The sequence below is a fragment of the Xenopus tropicalis genome, chromosome 4 (assembly GCF_000004195.4).
Source record: "Xenopus tropicalis strain Nigerian chromosome 4, UCB_Xtro_10.0, whole genome shotgun sequence".
Lineage (NCBI taxonomy): Eukaryota > Metazoa > Chordata > Amphibia > Anura > Pipidae > Xenopus > Xenopus tropicalis.
In genome coordinates this window covers 17,401,488-17,422,380 of record NC_030680.2, presented here as the reverse complement: position 1 = coordinate 17,422,380, position 20,893 = coordinate 17,401,488, and the positions used below count along the sequence as shown (strand labels likewise).

Sequence of the window (20,893 nt, the reverse complement as noted above, 5' to 3'; positions counted from 1 at the left end):
TGTAGTGATGTAGCAAACATCACCAAAAATGTTCGCGAACCCGTTCGCGGACTTTCGTCAAAACTCGCGAACCCGTTCGCGGACTTTCGTCAAAACTCGCGAATATTCGCGAACTTTGTGAACCCCATAGACTTCAATGGGAAGGCGAACTTTAAAACCTAGAAAAGCCATTTCTGGGCAGAAAACTGATTTTAAAGTTGTTTAAAGGGTGCCACGACCTGGACAGTGGCATGCAGGAGGGGGATCAAGGGCAAAAATTTCTCTGAAAAATACTTTGTAAAAAAAACGCCAAAAAAAACCGCAAAACAAAAAGCCAAAAAATAACGCCAAAAAAAACCGCAAGCTATTCCTATGTATACGCAAAGGCGAAAAACCGAAGCAAAAAAATGCTGCGGAAAAAACCGAAGCAAAAAAACGCGGCACAAAAAAAAAACGCGGCGAACCCAAAATGGCGAACATCGCCAAAAGTTTGCGAATTTGCGGACTTGCGAACACCTGATGTTCGCGCAAATTAGTTCGCCGGCGAACAGGTCGCTACATCTCTAACCAGTTGTAGTGAACTGTTACATGAAAGAAGTGGAAAAGAAAGCCCTGGGCACCTTCAAGGGAACTGAAAGAGCAGTACTTGCTGTTTGATTCCCACCGCCCTTTGGAACATAAACTCGGCGTTATTAGGACTTGGCACCATTGGGCTGAAACTGTGGCACCCAATGCAGAGGCTGAAGAGAAGGAATACAAACCTCTAAAAGGAGCTCTGAGAACTTGTGGGCCCCCAGACTAGGCCTTTATGGAAACTAAATGAGAGACAGGTTGCGATGAGCAAGTTTTTTCGGCAGGCATGGATTCACAGCCATTGGCTCATCAATAAAGACAAGCAAAGAGACCAGGCCAACACACACCGAATAAGTTTAATGGAATCGTCGTGATTGGACGTCTGTGACTGTTCTGCTCCAGTCGTACTTTGAAGGATTAAAACCCGCATCAATGGGAATCATGGTACCACTGTGACTGGATCTCACCTTCTTACCCCTGTCAGTTTCAGCCAACCCCTAACTGGATACGTTCAATGGAACCATTGCGGTTGGATGTCTGTGACTGTTCTACCCTCAAGGGTTTAAGTGCCGGGGAATTCCCTACCTGCCATCTGAACTGAAGAAGCCACTCGGATGAGTTGGGGAAACGTTTCCAAGATAGACTCGGAAAAGTACAGTTGTTTTACACTTAATTCTGCTACAAGGCAGCCATCGGGGGGTGGGGTAGGGGCACAGGGGCCCATTTATCATCCTCGGGCCCCACAATAACATCTGGTCCCCGATGGCTAGCCTCTTCTGCAGCAAAGGAAAGAAATATGGAATTCAGAAAACACTTGCAAGCGTTTGTAAGTGCATCTGATGCTAAATCAAATAGAGCTTTGGAGGATACTCCGTTTGTTTTTACTCCTATACTACTACTGTACTGTAAGTAGCCTGCAGAGCGCAGGGCCTTTTATATTTATTAAACAGTTTTACACTATATTTGCCTCATTTTCCATTCTATATACATCGCTGAATTGGATCTCACTTCAATCAAAAGCCCAGCTGGGTGTGGTTTATATGCTCTTTTGATACGTTGTTCTGGTGAGCAGTTTGAACATATATATAGCTGGGGTCACATATATTGTGGTGTTCATCCAAAAGCACTCACCATATTTATTATTGTGTTCAGTATATTACTTTTTTGCACTATATATTTTATTTTTTATTTTCATGCGCTTCTATCAACATTCTGCACATAAATCAAATAGATGTTGCCCTTCAAACAGAGGACTGACAAAAATATTAAATCTTTTCTCTTTTTGTAAAGAGGCACATTTATACAATAAACGTTCCATTGTTGTGTGACATTGAGCGGCTCTGCTTATTAGAGAGACAGGGAAAGGTTGGGGGAACAGGGAGGGGGGACTGGAGTTTTGCTTTGCTGAGACACCCGAGAAACTATGGGGGGGGTCATTTACTAACCGGTGTTTTTGGAAACTCACATAAACTCCTGAAAGTTATTTGATTAAAAAAAACAATCAATGATTTATTAAGAATCCTTAGTATTAATATCTAAAGAATAGCAGCAGTTTAAATGTAAACCAATGAAAGTCTGCAGTCTAGTGTCCAACTGTGAAAAGTTTGGGGACCCTGGGGTTAATACTGTGAGAATGGCAGCAGGTTGGATTTCCCCATTGAAAGTCATTAGGTAAAACCTGATTGGTTGTTCACAGCTCTGCCCACTTTTGGACATCCAACAATCATTATATTTTCATTCAGACGGACCCCATGACTATGTGATTCAAGTTTGTAGCTTCAAAGCTGTAAATGTGGCAGCAGTTTAAAAATCTTCCCTGTCAGAGTCAATGGGATAATTGGGGGGTTCGGAGAGGCTCCCCAAGAAGACGGGGGCGGGATCCCTTAGAAACACACAAACAACCTGCTCTGCTATAGGGCGAAGAAGTGTGGGGAGTTTGGGTGTTGTACCCCTAAAACTGTAGGAGGAGTAGCGTTTAGAAAATAGGGGGCGCTAAGAATAGGAATCCGTGGAAGTGGGACAGTATTTGGGGGTTCCCAACCCAACACAATAAAAGGTACAGGAGACAGGAGTTGGGGGACTGAGTTTATTATTGGCCCAAACATGGAATTAAATGAGGATATTGGGAAATGGAACTCATCGGGCTGATATTATTGCTATGGGCCTTTGTATTCAGTTTCCCGGCCGACCCCCCCATCTCAGAACTTCCCTCCTTCCAGCAGGGGGAGTAACGTTATACAGTCAGTAGGGGGGATTCCTGCTGGATCAAACCAAAGCAATACTGGCGGGAGGGGAGAAGGGCAAGTTTAAACAACATTCAGGGGCAGGGATACCCCCCAGCCGCCTTCTCGTGGTCTCTTCTGGTTCTGCATTATCTCCTTCATCCCTTCAGGCAGCTGGAACTAAATAAGCAGGGGGGGGGGGGGGCATGGTTACAATTAGCCAGATAATTCCAACTTACATACTGGCAGGGTTCAGCTTGCCCTAGTGCCCCGTTGGACATTTGATTTGTAATGGAGAAAATGGCAGTTATATCTTACCCTTTACACACAGCACAGACACTGAGCCTCACCAGCCTGACACTCAACAGAAGTAAATCACACGATGAACACCTTCCATTGCCATAAACACCCCCTTTTTCCTTTCAAAGTTGCAGAGTTTTTTTTAACTTTTTTCCTTTCAAATGCCAGAGGGGCTGCTGTAAGGTGCCATAGACAGTCACTATTTATTGGGCCTGGGGGGTCTGTTTGGGCCTCTGTGTGCTTGAAATGCCAGGGGCTATTCTGAGTCTGGGCCTGGGTATTTATACAGTAGGCAGCCTGGTAGCCTTCCAAGGGCAGTGCCCTATAGTATCTCTCTATACAGGCTATGGGCACAGTTAGGGGGCTGTTTTTTCTGAAATAGACACACTGCCATGGTGTTACTGTATCTCCCCCTATATACAGGCTATGAGCAAACACAGAAGGCTGTTCCTGCTGGCTAATGCTTAGTACCAAGGAATACCCATGCTGGTATAGTGTTATGGCATCTCTTTGTACAGGCCACACAAACTCCTCATATTAGAATTGATATTAAATTTGGCCCAGTCTGGTGCTACTGGTGCCATGTGCCATGGATGTGACAGTCAAAGTGATATTAAAGGGGCAGTTAGGAGAGTCAGGAACTCACCCAGACTGGCATTATAGCTTTGCAACAGCGCAGAGTTACATACAGGTGTATGTGAGTGGGAATTGCCAGCATCAACATCAGTAACACAAGTGAGACAGCATCAGGTTGTTCTTTGGGGCAGGGATGTGTATGAACCTCTATGGTGCTATAGTCTCCCATGAACCTCTGCGCTCCAATAGTCTCCCATGAACCTCTGCGCTCCTATAGTCTCCCATGAACCTCTGCGCTCCTATAGTCTCCCATGAACCTCTGCGCTCCTATAGACTCCTATGACCCTTTACGCTCCTACAGACTCCCATGACCCTTTACGCTCCTATAGACTCCCATGACCCTTTACGCTCCTATAGACTCCCATGACCCTTTACGCTCCTATAGACTTCCATGACCCTTTACGCTCCTATAGACTCCCATGACCCTTTACGCTCCTATAGATTCACATCTGTTCTAATATTTGCATTCCGCTACCCTATTGCGCCCGGCTATGCACTTGCACTATTCCGCCACTAGGTGTCTCCCTTCCCCAGACGTTCGGTGTCCTCACATTTTCCTGCCTGCGACGTGATCCCTTTCTCAATGAAAAGCCGTCTCTAGGCTGCAATGACAGTTTCATCCCCAAAGCAACAGCAAACGGTGAGCGATCGATCCCACCTCCAGCCGGCCAAGCCAACCCTACCTGGGCCGACCTGTCCCCACCTGAGCCAGTGCCAAGCCGGCAGTATGTGCCCCTAACGCTGCAGCGGAGGATCTCCCGGGGGGCCGGCAACCTGACTGCCAATGAGTCGCAACGTTCCGGAGCTGTGACCCAGAGGGGTTGGATCCCCTGGGGTAGATGTGCGATCCCCCCACTGATGGCTCCGGCGGGGACTGTGGGAGATGAGGGGCGGTGCATTGGGTGCATAGGCAGAGGCTGGCAGGGGTGCCCGACAGCTGCAATGCCATGGGCAAGGTGGGCATCGCTGCTCCTCTTTGTGGCTGTGATGGCAGCTCTGCAGATGCCCGTACGGGCCATGGAAGGTAAGACTGGCACTAATGGGGGCCCTAATGTACCTGTGTAGTCTTGTCATATTGCAGCATTCCCCTATCTGCCCCATACACCGATACAGGCATATCCCAGTTACCCCCCCTTAGCCTGGCTGCTGCCCCTCTACCCCCATCCAGGGGCTTCTGTTTCTCCCACCAAATGCTTTTGTCTCCTTATCCCCAATGGTGTGCTACCTCCTGATGTTAAACCACAACTCCCACCATAGGCTGATGGGGGATGCTGGGAATTGTAGTACAACAGCAGCTGGGAATTAGACACAGATTGGGCAGATCTGAATTGAATGGTGCAAGCTTGGGGGTTGTGCCTGCACTGTGCCCTTATTGTATGCCAGCCCTGGCACCACTGTGTTGTACCTTCTTAGTAGGCATTTATTTGCAAGCATGTGTAACCACTGCACAGCACTGATGGGGTTAAAAGTCAAACTGCACATACAGAGTTAAATTTGACATTGTGTGTTGAATATATACAGTATGTGCCAGTGCAGGGTATGAGTGGCTATGTGCAGGGTGCCAGTGTGAATATTGGCCCAATAGAATAGTCCCTTACATGATGAGAATGCCTGTCCCTAGGCTGTATAAATGGGGCCTATTCACTATATGTGTAGCGTCTCCTGTGCGCAGTGTCTGTGCTGTGGGACCTTCCATGCTAAAACCCATTGCAGAGCAGAACCCCCCCAGGAGGGGCCTATAGGGCTTTATTGATGGGATCTATTCTTTATATATAGCAGGCATTATTCAGTGAGAGAATAAACTTATCAGAATTGGGCGCTTTATTCCTATTGGCTCCTAAACCTAAAGAATGGCAATATAAATACACATATAGGGGCTTGTGCCCCCCCCCCTTTGCTTTGCTTTGCTTGTGTATTGTATATTCTGGCACCTGATTTATTTAAGAGACTCACAGATACAATGATAAGAGCCGGCACTAATGGCTCTGTTTGTCCTGCTGCTGCCTGTAATTCCCATATCGGCCTCTGCCCAGAATGGAGAGACAAGGTTGGTTTTGGGGTAGGGCAGAAAGGAATTTCCTGGGGGGGGTATGGTTTTTTTTTCTCAATGGGCAGTAGTCATCTTTGGCCACTTACAATTCCACTGGTTAGCCACATTGGCTATTAGAGCCAGGCAGGTCTGAGCACAACTGTTTTGAATGGATTAGTCCGTTTCCCATAGGCAATGATTGGCGCCACTGGCTGAACTGGCTCGGCCCATCCTATCAGATCTTGCTTTCATTGATAAAGGTGATAAGTGGAAAGAGTTAATGTCAGTGTAGAATATATTGACTCAAATTATTCAGAGAGTTAAGAGGGGAATTATTCTCCTTTTGGTTTATGGGACATTTTCCATTGGTTTCAACACAGTGGCGCTTTGTATTGTATTTGACTCTGTTACCATTTGTATCCTCACTATTCCAATGCTCTGATTGGCTACAGGTTGGTTCTGTACCGCTGTTTCAACACTTTGGGTTTTACACACTGACACAGAACAAAGTGATTACTTGACAGTTTAGGGGCACTTGTAAAACACGCAAGTTGCAGGGCGTCTGCACTGAATGCAAGATCTGTAGCTGAAGTTTTCCCATGAAACAGCACCTCTAGTGGTCAAAAATAATACTTAGCAATCCTGATGCAAACTATGGAGAATGTTAGTTGGAGCTGTGGCGCTGAGTAGTGACTGGGGGCAATGCTGGGGGTGCCAGCTGGGTCCTAGGTGCAGTCCTGGTCCCTCCCGCCCCCTCACCTACACATTCGGCACATATGCAGGGCACATAGGAGAGGGCTACTTACCCTCCACCTCCATAAACCCACCATGAATGAATAAATGAGATGAATGGTTCCGTATTTATCCAAAAGTGTGGCAGGCACAGGGATTTTTAAATATTGCATTTTTTTCTGTATATGCACCTTGGGTGCCTATATAAAATATATGGCCCTGGCTGGAGAAGACCTGTCTGAAGGTGAGATGTGGGTAGAATATCTAGTTGCTCATCTACTGTAGATACTCCTGGAAGCCCAGTTTGACGGTCACTTAGGGTAAGAACTGAAATGAACACTCACTTGCTGTTCTAGATAGTCTGGGAATTATGAGGGAATGACCCATACAGCAATGTCTTCCATTTAATGGGGACCTGACCATATTTTGGACCTCAAAGGTGGGCAGATTTCAGAAAATCACCAACCTAGACTGTAGAGTGGGCTAACAGGGAGCTTCTAACATTATTATTGTAGTCATACATGTCCATGTGTGTAGAAATAGTGCTGGGAGCTATCTCCTACACATAATAGTGTGCTACACATTGGTCATTGACAATGGCCACACACACTGGCAATGCACCCTATATAATATCTAATCAGTGGATAGGGCTGTGGCCCATTTGGTTCCATCGCTTGGTGTAAGAGCAGTAAGTACCGTCCCTACATGGCCAGTTTGGGCTCACTGGTTCTCACTATACTGCTCAGCCACCTGGGCATGTATCTTATTCCAGGGAGTCGGACACCTGCCAAGGGGACAACCACCATCTTCTCCCTGGCTCCCAGTTGTCTCCTGCTTGAGTTCACACATGGCATATGTTCTGTATTGCCCGTGATTGTGCCCTGGAAAGAGGACACCCGACAGCCAGGAACAAGATGGCGGTGGCCCACTCAGCAGAAGAGTAGTACCTTGGGATGGTGCCCTTTTTAAAGAAGAGGTTCACCGGACGGGGTAGGAGGTAAGACAATTAGTGTCGCTAGTGGGGAACAATTTCCCCCTCTATGAGCTGATATTTCCTTCTATTTAAATGAAAGAAGAGGCCATAGCTGATCCCTCACAGAGGGCGACACGTTGGCTCTTAGAAGGAGAATGTGCCCCCGGTGAGTAGGTGAGACCCATATACATGAATGTATTTTTAGCTGCCAGTGTGCCAGTCATTACATATTTAGCAGAGGTTGCCAAGGGGCCAAAATCAGTTTATTAAAAACCGCAGGCGATCTTATACCCAGGGCACAATTTCATGCTGTTATGATACCGGCAGTGGCATTGTGCTGGGAATTTAACCATTAATTGTTTTATTGAATAATAAAACTCATTGTTTTATTGAATAATCATTCAACCATCAGGCTTCCGAAAAACATACAGGCATAATGACCGTAGTGTGTGTGAATGTGATAGGGACCTTAGATTGTAAGCTTCTCTGGGCAGGAACAGATGTGAATGATGAATAATCCTGTAAAACACAGCGGAAATGTGTCGGCGCTATATAAATAAACTGGGAATAAAGTAATAATAATAAATAAGGTTTCTGTTAATGTAGCACTGAGGGGAACCTGAGGTATTTTATGTCTCTAGAGCTGCGAAGGGGAATTAACCTATAGAGTGCCATGGAGGCATATAAGGATGCGGCCCCTTAGCGGAATAACTTAATTTGATTATTTTAACTACTTCCGCATCATTTCCATTGCTAAACCTCACCCCCCTGTGCCACTGTGTATCTTGGCAGATGAAAAACCTTTTCCCCAAACCGGTCCCCCACGAGGGCCAGGGCCCACCAGACTAGTACCCCAATGTCTTGGCCCCCAAGTCAGACCCAGTTTTTCTCCTCGCCATGCTTGCTCTGTATCGGGCACTGGATTTTTTCATTTTAAAAAAACACACTGGCACTGCGTCGGCCTGGGTGCAGATACATGGGGCAGATTTTGGGCGTGAAAAAGGGCAACTAGGCATCGGGGCATCAGAGAAAGCGCAGGCGGAGAGAAGCGGAGGCAACAGCTCTGTGTGCCATATAGTAACTCTGCCCTGTGTGTATTTTATATGTATATGTGTATATCCCCCTCTGGCAGCGGCCCCATGCACAGTTACTTACTGTCTCTTTTAACTTCTGACTTTTGCCTATAGGCCAACCAGTGTGCTGGGGAGAGGGGTCCGTTGTATTCATGGGATGTAGAACTGGGGCCGTAATGGGCGGCACTATGCTGTGGCTACATAGCCATAACAGTATGAAGGCAATGGAAACAAGGTTCCTACTATAACAAGCATAGGCGGATTTTTCAATAAGGCTAGAGGCTAAGCTGGCCATACACGCCACTGATTACGTAATCGTTTCGTACGATATTTCGTGCGTGCATGCATGTCGCGAGTCGACCGATATCACAGGAAGCTGCTGATATCGGCCGACTTCGCCGATCGGCCAGAGTTAGAGAAATTTTGATCGGCGCAGGCGCCTGACCAAAATCTGCCGGCAGGACTGAATCGGCAGAAGGAGGTAGAAATTCCTATGTTTCTACCTCCTTATCTGCTGTTTCAGCCCTGACGGTGTGTGGCGGATCTGACGATGTTTCAATGCGACCGATGGTCGCACGAACATCGTCAGATCGCCACGTGTGTGGCCACCTTAAGCCTCCCCAAACCTTCATTGGCACCTTAAAAAAAAAAAAAAAAACCTGGCTCCGTTCTGCACTGCCCTGCAAATCTTCTCGGGTTCTGCAGAAATTAGCTGTGCTCTGATCTTTTGACCAATCAAGGACGCAGATGCAGACAGGGATCGGGAGATTTGCAAACTGGAGGCAGTGCCGAATTGAAGACTAAAAAAGAAGAATCTGCAGGCTGTAAACTTTACCCAGAACCAACTTTGAACTTTTGCTGCAGTTTCATCCCACAGGTACTATACACAGGTACTATACTGTATATGTTCTAAAGACTGACCCACTAGCTGAAATTAAATTGTTTTTTGTCACCTGACATCTACAGTACCTAAGAGGCGGGGCATACAATGTATGATTGACATCTGACATTTTTTAATGAAGTTATAATTTGTATGGATGTGTTAATAAAAAATCATAATTTGGCTTTCATGTTTAATTTGAAAAGTACTTTTATTGTACAGCTTTTTATATCTGGGTGAGGGGTCCCCTTTAAATGGCTAACGAAATGTTAGTCAAGGGGAGTTTTTAGCACTCAATAATAAGAAATCCAAGTCCGGCTTGGGACTCCTCCAGTTACATGGGAGTAGGAGAAACAATAGGTTAGCTGAAAGCAGTTCTAATGTGTAGCGCTGGCTCCTTCTGAAAGCTCAGACTCAGGCACAATGCACTGAGATGGCGCCTACACACAAATTACAGCTACAAATACATTTGTTGGTTCAAGAATAAAATGTTACATGGCAGAGGATTATGCCATTAAAAACAGTGTAATTTAGAAATAAAAAGTACCTCCATAAAAATCATGGCAGTATCCCTTTAAGGATGTCTGTAGCATGGCTGTATTGGGTTTATATAGAGCTCAATTAGAATGATGCATTTTGGGGACCTCCCTAATCTGTCAAACTTGCTGCAGAGATTTGTAAGCTGTGCACCCATATAGTTCCAAATAATGAAAAGTAAAAATCTAATGATGTCATTTACAGAATTAAAAAATAATCCAGACACCACCTTTTATCTTTTTACCTGCACTTATTCCAAGCCCACATTTTTATTTATATGATACCAGACAGGCCAGAAATACAGGGGAGCTTTGTGTAATACCATGTACAGAGCCGGCAGCTATACTCCTACTGGCTCTTTGTATTTCTTCCCTCCATCAGCCCAGTAATGTTGTGCAAAGGACTTATAGTAAGTATGGTGTAATATGCGCAGTGTAAATGCAGTAAGAGCAGAAATACAGTTGCAGTGAGTTTCCTAGACCAGCAAGAGGGACATTTCAGTAGACTGTATCTTATACCAGACAAGCCAGCAATACAGTGTAATGCAGTGTTCTCCCCAGGGAATAAAGAGGGCACGAAAAAATTGGGCTTATTGGGGGAGAGAAATATGTGCCTCCCCAATCCCTCCAGCACTAAAATAATTGTTTTTACACACACCGATGCACTTCTGCACTGTGCATGATGTAAATACGTTTCTCTATTTTGATGTATATTGGGCCATGTGCAGCTTTGATCGTTTTGTAGTCAATTCTGATATTGTGGGGATTTGTATATATAGTGTATGGTTTATTAGACTTGCAGGTGGGACTGGGAGGAGTAAGGATATAACCTGCAAGCTCTTGGGGCAATGACTTTCAACTTCAGAGAGACCATGTGTTCAGGTGACAGTCACCACTTAAGGATTGTGCCTTCATATAGTTTTTTTTTTTCTTTGTTGTTACATTATCTTTGAGTCTATTACTTCTATACCATCCTATTGTTATTGCCTACCTAAAACTTTATAGCTGGCTGACCAGAAATACTCATAATGCGTAATGATTACATACTACTCAGGCATTACAGACATGTTTAGGGTGTTGTGTTTGGGTTTATAGAAGAGCCTTTCCCAGCGCTTCTCAATGTTGTATTGTTATTCCTAAATAAATGTCAGAGGTGCCTGCTGGTTGGCTACACTTGCTTTCTGAGGTTTTATAATTAGTTGATTATTGCTCTGTGCACTCCTGGGTAAAACTGGGTTTAGAAATTCATGGTGGGGGGCATATACTCCTGCAGTCCTTCTCTTGGGCAGCCCTGACATTAAATAAAAGGTATTGGGTGTGTTTGAGCAAAGCTGCTTACTGTATGCTTTTAGTTCACTGAAGGATCTCTTTTCATAAAGGTGCTGGATGTGTGAATGCCATATTACAATTACACATACAGAGCGACTTAAACTATATAGTAGTTTTTATATAGTACATTTACGGAATGTGTTGAATGTTATTGCTGTCGGTACAGGCAAAATGCATAAAAACTGCATGATACACGGATAATTACCTGTAATTCTGTTCATAATCCTGTTATCGTTTTCTCCCCAGGCCTGCTGAATATGCTTCGGAAAAGGTGAAGAAAGCGGAAAGAAATTGGAAGACAATCCGTATGACCTTGATGCATGGAGCATTCTCATTCGCGAGGCACAGGTTTAGTGACATAGGGTTACATTATGTATTCTCTTGAGTACCAAAGGTGGCTGTATTCAGGAGATTCTAAAATGTTCCCACACAGTCATAATATTGTAAATGCTGTTTATTTCATTTTTAGAATCAGCCTATAGACAAAGCACGGAAGACATATGAGCGACTTGTTGCCCAGTTCCCGAGCTCTGGCAGATTCTGGAAACTTTACATTGAAGCAGAGGTTAATATTTTCATTTTTTTTTCTTACTAATTGATTTTTTTATTTCACAAACACATTCTAGGTCTGAGTGAGAAATAACTGGTAGGACACTATATTAGTTAATGTCCTTACCTTGTAATCTGGGGCTGAAATTGCAAGCGCTGACTTTTAAGGTGTTTAACCGCAGCGATGATTGTTGCATAGTGTTTTTTGCAACAACATTAAAACATTTGAATGGTATGGAAGTGCTTTAGACTTTTATTTATTTGTCGTGTCAATTTATTGCCTCCTGTGTTGTTTATTTAGTACCGGTAATTCATTTCCTCTATATTTACCCCAACTGACTAATTTGAATGGTATCCTAAGTCTATTAGTTGTCCTTTCAAAGTTGCAGAGTTTTTTGAACTTTTTTCTTTCAATATGCCAGGGGGGCTGCTGTAAGGTGCCATAGACAGTCACTATTTATTGGGCCTGGGGGGGTCTGTTTGGGCCTCTGTGTGCTTGAAATGCCAGGGGCTATTCTGAGTCTGGGCCTGGGTATTTATACAGTAGCAGCCTGGTAGCCTTCCAAGGGCAGTGCCCTATAGTATCTCTCTATACAGGCTATGGCCACAGTAGGGGCTGTTCTTTCTGAAATAGACACACTGTCATGGGTGTTAAGTTGGGGAGTTTAGGTGTTGTACCCCTAAAACTGTAGGAGGAGTAGCGTTTTAGAAAAATAGGGGGCGCTAAGAATAGGAATCAGTGGAAGTGGACAGTATTGGGGGTTCCCACCCAACACAATAAAAGTTACATGGTTACAATTAGCCAGATAATTTCCAACTTACAATACTGGCAGGGTTCAGCTTGCCCTAGTGCCCCGTTGGACATTTGATTTTGTAATGGAGAAAATGGCAGTTATATCTTACCCTTTACACACAGCACAGACACTGAGCCTCACCAGCCTGACACTCAAACAGAAGTAAATCACACGATGACACCTTCCATTGCCATAAACACCCCCTTTTTTTCCTTTCAAAGTTGCAGAGTTTTTTGAACTTTTTTCCTTTCAAATGCCAGGGGGGCTGCTGTAAGGTGCCATAGACAAGTCACTATTTATTGGGCCTGGGGGGGTCTGTTTGGGCCTCTGTGTGCTTGAAATGCCAGGGGCTATTCTGAGTCTGGGCCTGGGTATTTATAGCAGTAGGCAGCCTGGTAGCCTTCCAAGGGCAGTGCCCTATAGTATCTCTCTATTAACAGGCTATGGGCACAGTTAGGGGGCTGTTCTTTCTGAAATAGACACCACTGTCATGGTGTTACTGTATCTCCCCCTATATACAGGCTATGAGCAAACACAGAGGGCTGTTCTGCTGGCTAATGCTTAGTACCAGGAATACCCATGCTGGTATAGTGTTATGGCATCTCTTTGTACAGGCACACAAATCCTCATATTTAGAATTGTATCAAATTTGGCCCAGTCTGGTGTTACTGGTGCCATGTGCACATGGATGTGACAGTCAAAGTGATTATTAAAGGGCAGTTAGGAAGAGTCAGGAACTCACCCAGACTGGCATTATAGCTTTGCAACAGCGCAGATTACATACAGGTGTATGTGAGTGGGAATTGCCAGCATCAACATCAGTAACACAAGTGAGACAGCATCAGGTTGTTCTTTGGGCAGGATGTGTATGAACCTCTATGGTCCTGTAACCTCTATTTCAGCTCAATAGCTGCCCTTCCCGGACTAGTACCAGTAAGAACATGGGTTACACTCTCTTACCCAGAATGGGCCTTCGCTAAGTGAAGAGGAAGGTGAGGGTGTGTGCAAACTACACCTCTCTTGCTGCTATGGCAGAAAAATGAAAAAGAGGGCGCCAATGAGGTTCTTAGCAAATAACAAAGTAATAAGTGTTTTATTGAACATCCACAGGGTTTACTCACAATACAGCTTCAGAGGCCAGTGGTACAGGCAACCATACCGAGTGTATATTCAGACTCACACTCTCCTGCGGGCAGACTGGCAGGAATCTCCCTTCACCTCTGTGACACACCCTGTAGTGGATCCCTCAGGGAATTCTCTATCCTGATTCCTATTCCACTTGGATCCCTACACTACAGGCAATGTGGCCTGGAGGACCTATCTCCAGAAAAACTGCAAATCCTATGCAGGAGCTCATGCTGCTCATTCTATCTCAGCCCTAACTGCTTACACCCTAGAGTGGTACTATAAAGGGAGCTACACCTGCCTATCCAATGCTCATTCACGGGGCCCTGTTCCCGACTTCACTGGGCCTGGGCCTGCCCTGGGCTCTCAGCACACAACCCACCCTGTCCCTAAGGTGGAAGCAAACAACAGGAAGGTGCACTCCTCTCCCAACACTATACCAAAGTCAGGCAGGATGTGGTCACTATACCTTCTAACCAATAGCACACATGTTAATGAACTCACTTAGATACATTCCCTTCTCCCAGCAACTAAGGGAAACTGAACCTGTAGGGATTTAAAGCCATAGGACATTTAACCCTATGGGTCCCTACAGTCCCTATAGACTCCCATGACCCTTTACGCTTCTATAGACTCCCATGACCCTTTACGCTCCTATAGACTCCCATGACCCTTTACACTTCTATAGACTCCCATGACCCTTTACACTCCTATAGACTCCATACCCTTTACACTTCTATAGACTCCCATGACCCTTTACGCTCCTATAGACTCCCATGACCCTTTACGCTTCTATAGACTCTCATGACCTTTTTACACTCCTATAGACTCCCATGACCCTTTACGCTCCTATGACTCTCATGACCCCTCTACTCATCTATAGACTCCCATGACCTCTGCGCTCCTATAGTCTCCCATGAACCTCTGCGCTCCTATAGTCTCCCATGAACCTCTGCGCTCCTATAGACTCCCATGATCTTCTGCGCTCCTACAGTCTCCCATGAACCTCTGGCTCCTATAGATCTGACCCTCGCTATAGACAGAACCTCTGCGCTCCTATCGTCTCCATGAACCTCTGCGCTCCTATAGTCTCCCATGAACCTCTGCCTCCTATAGACTCCCATGACCTCTGCGCTCCTATAGACTCCCATGACCCTTACGCTCCTATAGACTCCCATGACCCTTTACGCTCCTATTAGACTCCCATGACCCTTTACGCTCCTATAGACTCCCATGACCCTTTACGCTCTATTAGACTCCCATGACCCTTTACCTCCTATAGACTCCATGACCCTTTACGCTCCTATAGATCACATCTGTTCTAATATTTGCATTCCGCTACCCTATTGCGCCCGGCTATGCACTTGCACTATTCCGCCACTAGGTGTCTCCCTTCCCCAGATGTTTCGGTGTCCTCACATTTTCCTGCCTGCGACGTGATCCCTTTCTCAATGAAAAGCCGTCTCTAGGCTGCAATGACAGTTTCATCCCCAAAGCACAAGCAAACGGTGAGCGATCGATCCCACTCCAGCCGGCCAAGCCAACCTACCTGGGCCGACCTGTCCCCACCTGAGCCAGTGCCAAGCCGGCAGTATGTGCCCCTAACGCTGCAGCGAGGATCTCCCGGGGGCCGGCAACCTGACTGCCAATGAGTGCAACGTTCCGGAGCTGTGACCCAGAGGGGTTGGATCCCCTGGGGTAGATGTGCGATCCCCCCACTGATGGCTCCGGCGGGGACTGTGGAGATGAGGGGCGGTGCATTGGGTGCATAGGCAGAGGCTGGCAGGGGTGCCGACAGCTGCAATGCCATGGGCAAGGTGGGCATCGCTGCTCCTCTTTGTGGCTGTGATGGCAGCTCTGCAGATGCCCGTACGGGCCATGGAAGGTAAGACTGGCACTAATGGGGGCCCTAATGTACCTGTGTAGTCTTGTCATATTGCAGCATTCCCCTATCTGCCCCATACACCGATACAGGCATATCCCAGTTACCCCCTTAGCCTGGCTGCTGCCCTCTACCCCATCCAGGGGCTTCTGTTTCTCCCACAAATGCTTTGTCTCCTTATCCCCAATGGTGTGCTACTCCTGATGTTAAACCACAACTCCCACCATAGGCTGATGGGGGATGCTGGGAATTGTAGTACAACAGCAGCTGGGAATTAGCCCAGATTGGGCAGATCTGAATTGAATGGTGCGAAGCTTGGGGTTGTGCCTGCACTGTGCCCTTATTGTATGCCAGCCCTGGCACCACTGTGTTTGTACCTTCTTAGTAGGCATTTATTTGCAAGCATGTGTAACCACTGCACAGCACTGATGGGGTTAAAAGTCAAACTGACGTACAGAGTTAAATTGACATTGTGTGTTGAATATATACAGTATGTGCCAGTGCAGGGCATGAGTGGTATGTGCAGGGTGCCAGTGTGAGTATTGGCCCAATAGAATAGTCCCTTATATGATGAGAATGCCTGTCCCTAGGCTGTATATATGGGGCCTATTCACTATATGTGTAGCGTCTCCTGTGCGCAGTGTCTGTGCTGTGGGACCTTCCATGCTAAAACCCCATTGCAGAGCAGAACCCCCCAGGAGGAGGCCTATAGGCTTTATTGATGGGATCTATTCTTTATATATAGCAGGCATTATTCAGTGAGAGAATAAACTTATCAGAATTGGTTGTTTTATTCCTATTTGCTCCTAAACCTAAAGAATGGCAATATAAATACACATAAGGGGCTTGTGCCCCCCCCCTTTGCTTTGCTTGTGTATTGTATATTCTGGCACCTGATTTATTTAAGAGACTCACAGATACAATGATAAAGAGCCGGCACTAATGGCTCTGTTTTTGTCCTGCTGCTGCCTGTAATTCCATATCGGCCTCTGCCCAGAATGGAGAGACAAGGTTGGTTTTGGGGTAGGGCAGAAAGGAATTTCCTGGGGGGGTGTGGGTTTTTTTTCTCAATGGCAGTAGTCATCTTTGGCCACTTACAATTCCACTGGTTAGCCACATGGCTATTAGAGCCAGACAGGTCTGAGCACAACTGTTTGATGGATTAGTCCGTTTCCCATAGGCAATGATTGGGTGCCACTGGCAGACTGGCTCGGCCCATCCTATCAGATCTTGCTTTCATTGATAAAGGTGATAAGTGGAAAGAGTTAATGTCAGTGTAGAATATATTGACTCAATTATTCAGAGAGTTAAGAGGGGAATTATTCTCCTTTTTGTTTATGGGACATTTTCCATTGGTTTCAACACAGTGGCGCTTTGTATTGTATTTGACTCTGTTACATTTGTATCCTCACTATTCCAATGCTCTGATTGGCTACAGGTTGGTTCTGTACCTGCTGTTTCAACACTTTGGGTTTTCACACTGACACAGAACAAAAGTGATTACTTGACAGTTTAGGGGCACTTGTAAAACACGCAAGTTGCAGGGCGTCTGCATTGAATGCAAGATCTGTAGCTGAAGTTTTCCCATGAAACAGCACCTCTAGTGGTCAACAAATAAATACTTAGCCATCCTGATGCAAACTATGGAGAATGTTAGTTGGAGCTGTGGCGCTGAGTAGTGACTGGGGGCAATGCTGGGGTGCCAACTGGGTCCTAGGTGCAGTCCTGGTCCCTCCGCCCCCCTCACCTACGCATTCGGCACATATGCAGGGCACATAGGAGAGGGCTACTTACCCTCCACCTCATCAAACCCACCATGATGAATAAATGAGATGAATGGTTCCGTATTTATCCAAAAGTGTGGCAGGCACAGGGATTTTTAAAATATTGCATTTTTTTCTGTATATGCACCTTGGGTGCCTATATAAAATATATGGCCCTGGCTGGAGAAGACCTGTCTGAAGGTGAGATGTGGGTAGAATATCTAGTTGCTCATCTACTGTAGATACTCCTGGAAGCCAGTTTGACGGTCACTTAGGGTAAGAACTGAAATGAACACTCACTTGCTGTTCTAGATAGTCTGGGAATTATGAGGGAATGACCCATACAGCAATGTCTTCCATTTAATGGGGACCTGACCATATTTTGGACCTCAAAGGTGGGCAGATTTCAGAAAATCACCAACCTAGATTGTAGAGTGGGCTAACAGGGCTTCTAACATTATTATTGTAGTCATAATGTCTTTACAAAGACATCTGTCAGTCTTAGAAAAAATGGTATGTGGGTGGGGGTGCTGATGTTGTGGTGTTTCAGGTTCTCGACACGGCAATATCTCTTTCTGGGCATAGAAACGTTCTACTGGATGGGTGCTTGTGTGTAGAAATAGTGCTGGGAGCTATCTCCTACACATAATAGTGTGCTACACATTGGTCATTGACAATGGCCACACACACTGGCAATGCACCCTATATAATATCTAATCAGTGGATAGGGCTGTGGCCCTCTTTGGTTCCATCGCTTGGTGTAAGAGCAGTAAGTACCGCGTCCCTACATGGCCAGTTTGGGCTCACTGGTTCTCACTATACTGCTCAGCCACCTGGGCATGTATCTTATTCCAGGGAGTCGACACCTGCCATGAAGGGGACAACCACCACTCTTCTCCCTGGCTCCCAGTTGTCTCCTGCTTGAGTTCACACATGGCATAATGTTCTGTATTGCCCGTGATTGTGCCCTGGAAAGAGGACACCTGACAGCCAGGACAAGATGGCGGTGGCCCACTCAGCAGAAGAGTAGTACCTTGGATGGTGTTTCAGCCCTGACGGTGTGTGGCGATCTGACGAATGTTTCATGCGACCGATGGTCGCACGAAACATCGTCAGACCGCCACGTGTGTGGCCACCTTAAGCCTCCCCAAACCTTTCATTGGCACCTTAAAAAAAAAAAAACTGGCTCCGTTTCTGCAACTGCCCTGCAATCTTCTCGCGGGTTCTGCAGAAATTAGCTTGTGCTCTGATCTTTTGACTAATCAAGGCGCAGATGCAGACAGGGATCGGGAGATTTTGCAACTGGAGGCAGTGCAGAATGAAGACTAAAAAAGAAGAATCTGCAGGCTGTAAACTTTACCCAAGAACCAACTTTGAACTTTTGCTGCAGTTTTCATCCCACAGGTACTATACACAGGTACTATACTGTATATGTTTCTAAAGACTGACCCACTAGCTGAAATTAAATTGTTTTTTGTCACCTGACATCTACAGTACCTAAGAGGCGGGGCATACAATTGTATGATTGACATCTGGCATTTTTTAATGAAGTTATAATTTGTATGATGTGTTAATAAAAAATCATATTTGGCTTTCATGTTAATTTGAAAAGTAACTTTTTATTGTACAGCTTTTTATATCTGGGTGAGGGGTCCCCTTTAAATGGCTAACGAAATGTTAGTCAAGGTAGTTTAAAAAAAAGCCAAAAAATAACGCCAAAAAAACCCGCAAGCTATTCCTATGTATACGCAAAGGCGAAAAACCGAAGCAAAAAAATGCGGCGGAAAAAACCGAAGCAAAAAAACGCGGCGAACCAAAATGGCGAACATCGCCAAAAGTTCGCGAATTTGCGGACTTGCGAACACCTGATGTTCGCGCAAATTAGTTCGCCGGCGAACAGGTCGCTACATCTCTAACCAGTTGTAGTGAACTGTTACATGAAAGAAGTGGAAAAGAAAGCCCTGGGCACCTTCAAGGGAACTGAAAGAGCACTACTTGCTGTTTGATTCCCACCGCCCTTTGGAACATAAACTTGGCGTTATTAGGACTTGGCACCATTGGGCTGAAACTGTGGCACCCAATGCAGAGGCTGAAGAGAAGGAATACAAACTCTAAAAGGAGCTCTGAGAACTTGTGGGCCCCCAGACTGGGCCTTTATGGAAACTAAATGAGAGACAGGTTGCGATGAGCAAGTTTTTTCGGGCAGGCATGGATTCACAGCCATTGGCTCATCAATAAAGACAAGCAAAGAGACCAGGCCAACACACACCGAATAAGTTTTATGGAATCGTCGTGATTGGACGTCTGTGACTGTTCTGCTCCAGTCGTACTTTGAAGGATTAAAACCCGCATCAATGGGAATCATGGTACCACTGTGACTGGATCTCACCTTCTTACCCCTGTCAGTTTCAGCCAACCCTAACTGGATACGTTCAATGGAACCATTGCGGTTGGATGTCTGTGACTGTTCTACCCTCAAGGGTTTAAGTGCCGGGGAATTCCCTACCTGCCATCTGAACTGAAGAAGCCACTCGGGATGAGTTGGGGAAACGTTTCCAAGATAGACTCGGAAAAGTACAGTTGTTTTACACTTAATTCTGCTACAAGGCAGCCATCGGGGGGTGGGGTAGGGGCACAGGGGCCCATTTATCATCCTCGGGCCCACAATAACATCTGGTCCCCGATGGCTAGCCTCTTCTGCAGCAAAGGAAAGAAATATGGAATTCAGAAAAACACTTGCAAGCGTTTGTAAGTGCATCTGATGCTAAATCAAATAGAGCTTTGGAGGATACTCCCGTTTGTTTTTACTCCTATACTACTACTGTACTGTAAGTAGCCTGCAGAGCGCAGGGCCTTTTATATTTATTAAACAGTTTTACACTATATTTGCCTCATTTTCTATATACATCGCTGAATTGGATCTCACTTCAATCAAAAGCCCAGCTGGGTGTGGTTTATATGCTCTTTTGATACGTTGTTCTGGTGAGCAGTTTGAACATATATATAGCTGGGGTCACATATATTGTGGTGTTCATCCAAAAGCACTCACCATATTTATTATTGTGTTCAGTATATTACTTTTTTGCACTATATATTTTATTTTTTATTTTCATGCGCTTCTATCAACATTCTGCACATAAATCAAATAGATGTTGCCCTTCAAACAGAGGACTGACAAAAATATTAAATCTTTTCTCTTTTTGTAAAGAGGCACATTTATACAATAAACGTTCCATTGTTGTGTGACATTGAGCGGCTCTGTTTGCTTATAGAGAGACAGGGAAAGGTTGGGGGAACAGGGAGGGGGGACTGGAGTTTTGCTTTGCTGAGACACCCGAGAAACTATGGGGGGGCATTTACTAACGGTGTTTTTGGAAACTCACATAAACTCCTGAAAGTTATTGATTAAAAAAACAATCAATGATTTATTAAGAATCCTTAGTATTAATATCTAAAGAATAGCAGCAGTTTAAATGTAAACCAATGAAAGTCTGCAGTCTAGTGTCCAACTGTGAAAA

General features: G+C 45.4%; 2 long non-coding RNA genes across 2 annotated transcripts; one reads left to right on the top strand and one right to left on the bottom strand.

The window, feature by feature from the left end:
* Positions 1-1,267: 1,267 nt before the first annotated feature.
* On the bottom strand, positions 1,268-20,152 carry LOC116410292. Its single transcript, XR_004222245.1, has 3 exons — positions 20,041-20,152; positions 19,765-19,767; positions 1,268-1,304 (listed from the first exon to the last, which is right to left on the bottom strand). It is a non-coding gene; the product is annotated as an uncharacterized LOC116410292 (long non-coding RNA).
* Positions 11,544-11,826, top strand: LOC116410291. The gene is made up of 2 exons (XR_004222244.1): positions 11,544-11,610; positions 11,732-11,826. It is a non-coding gene; the product is annotated as an uncharacterized LOC116410291 (long non-coding RNA).
* Positions 20,153-20,893: the final 741 nt, after the last annotated feature.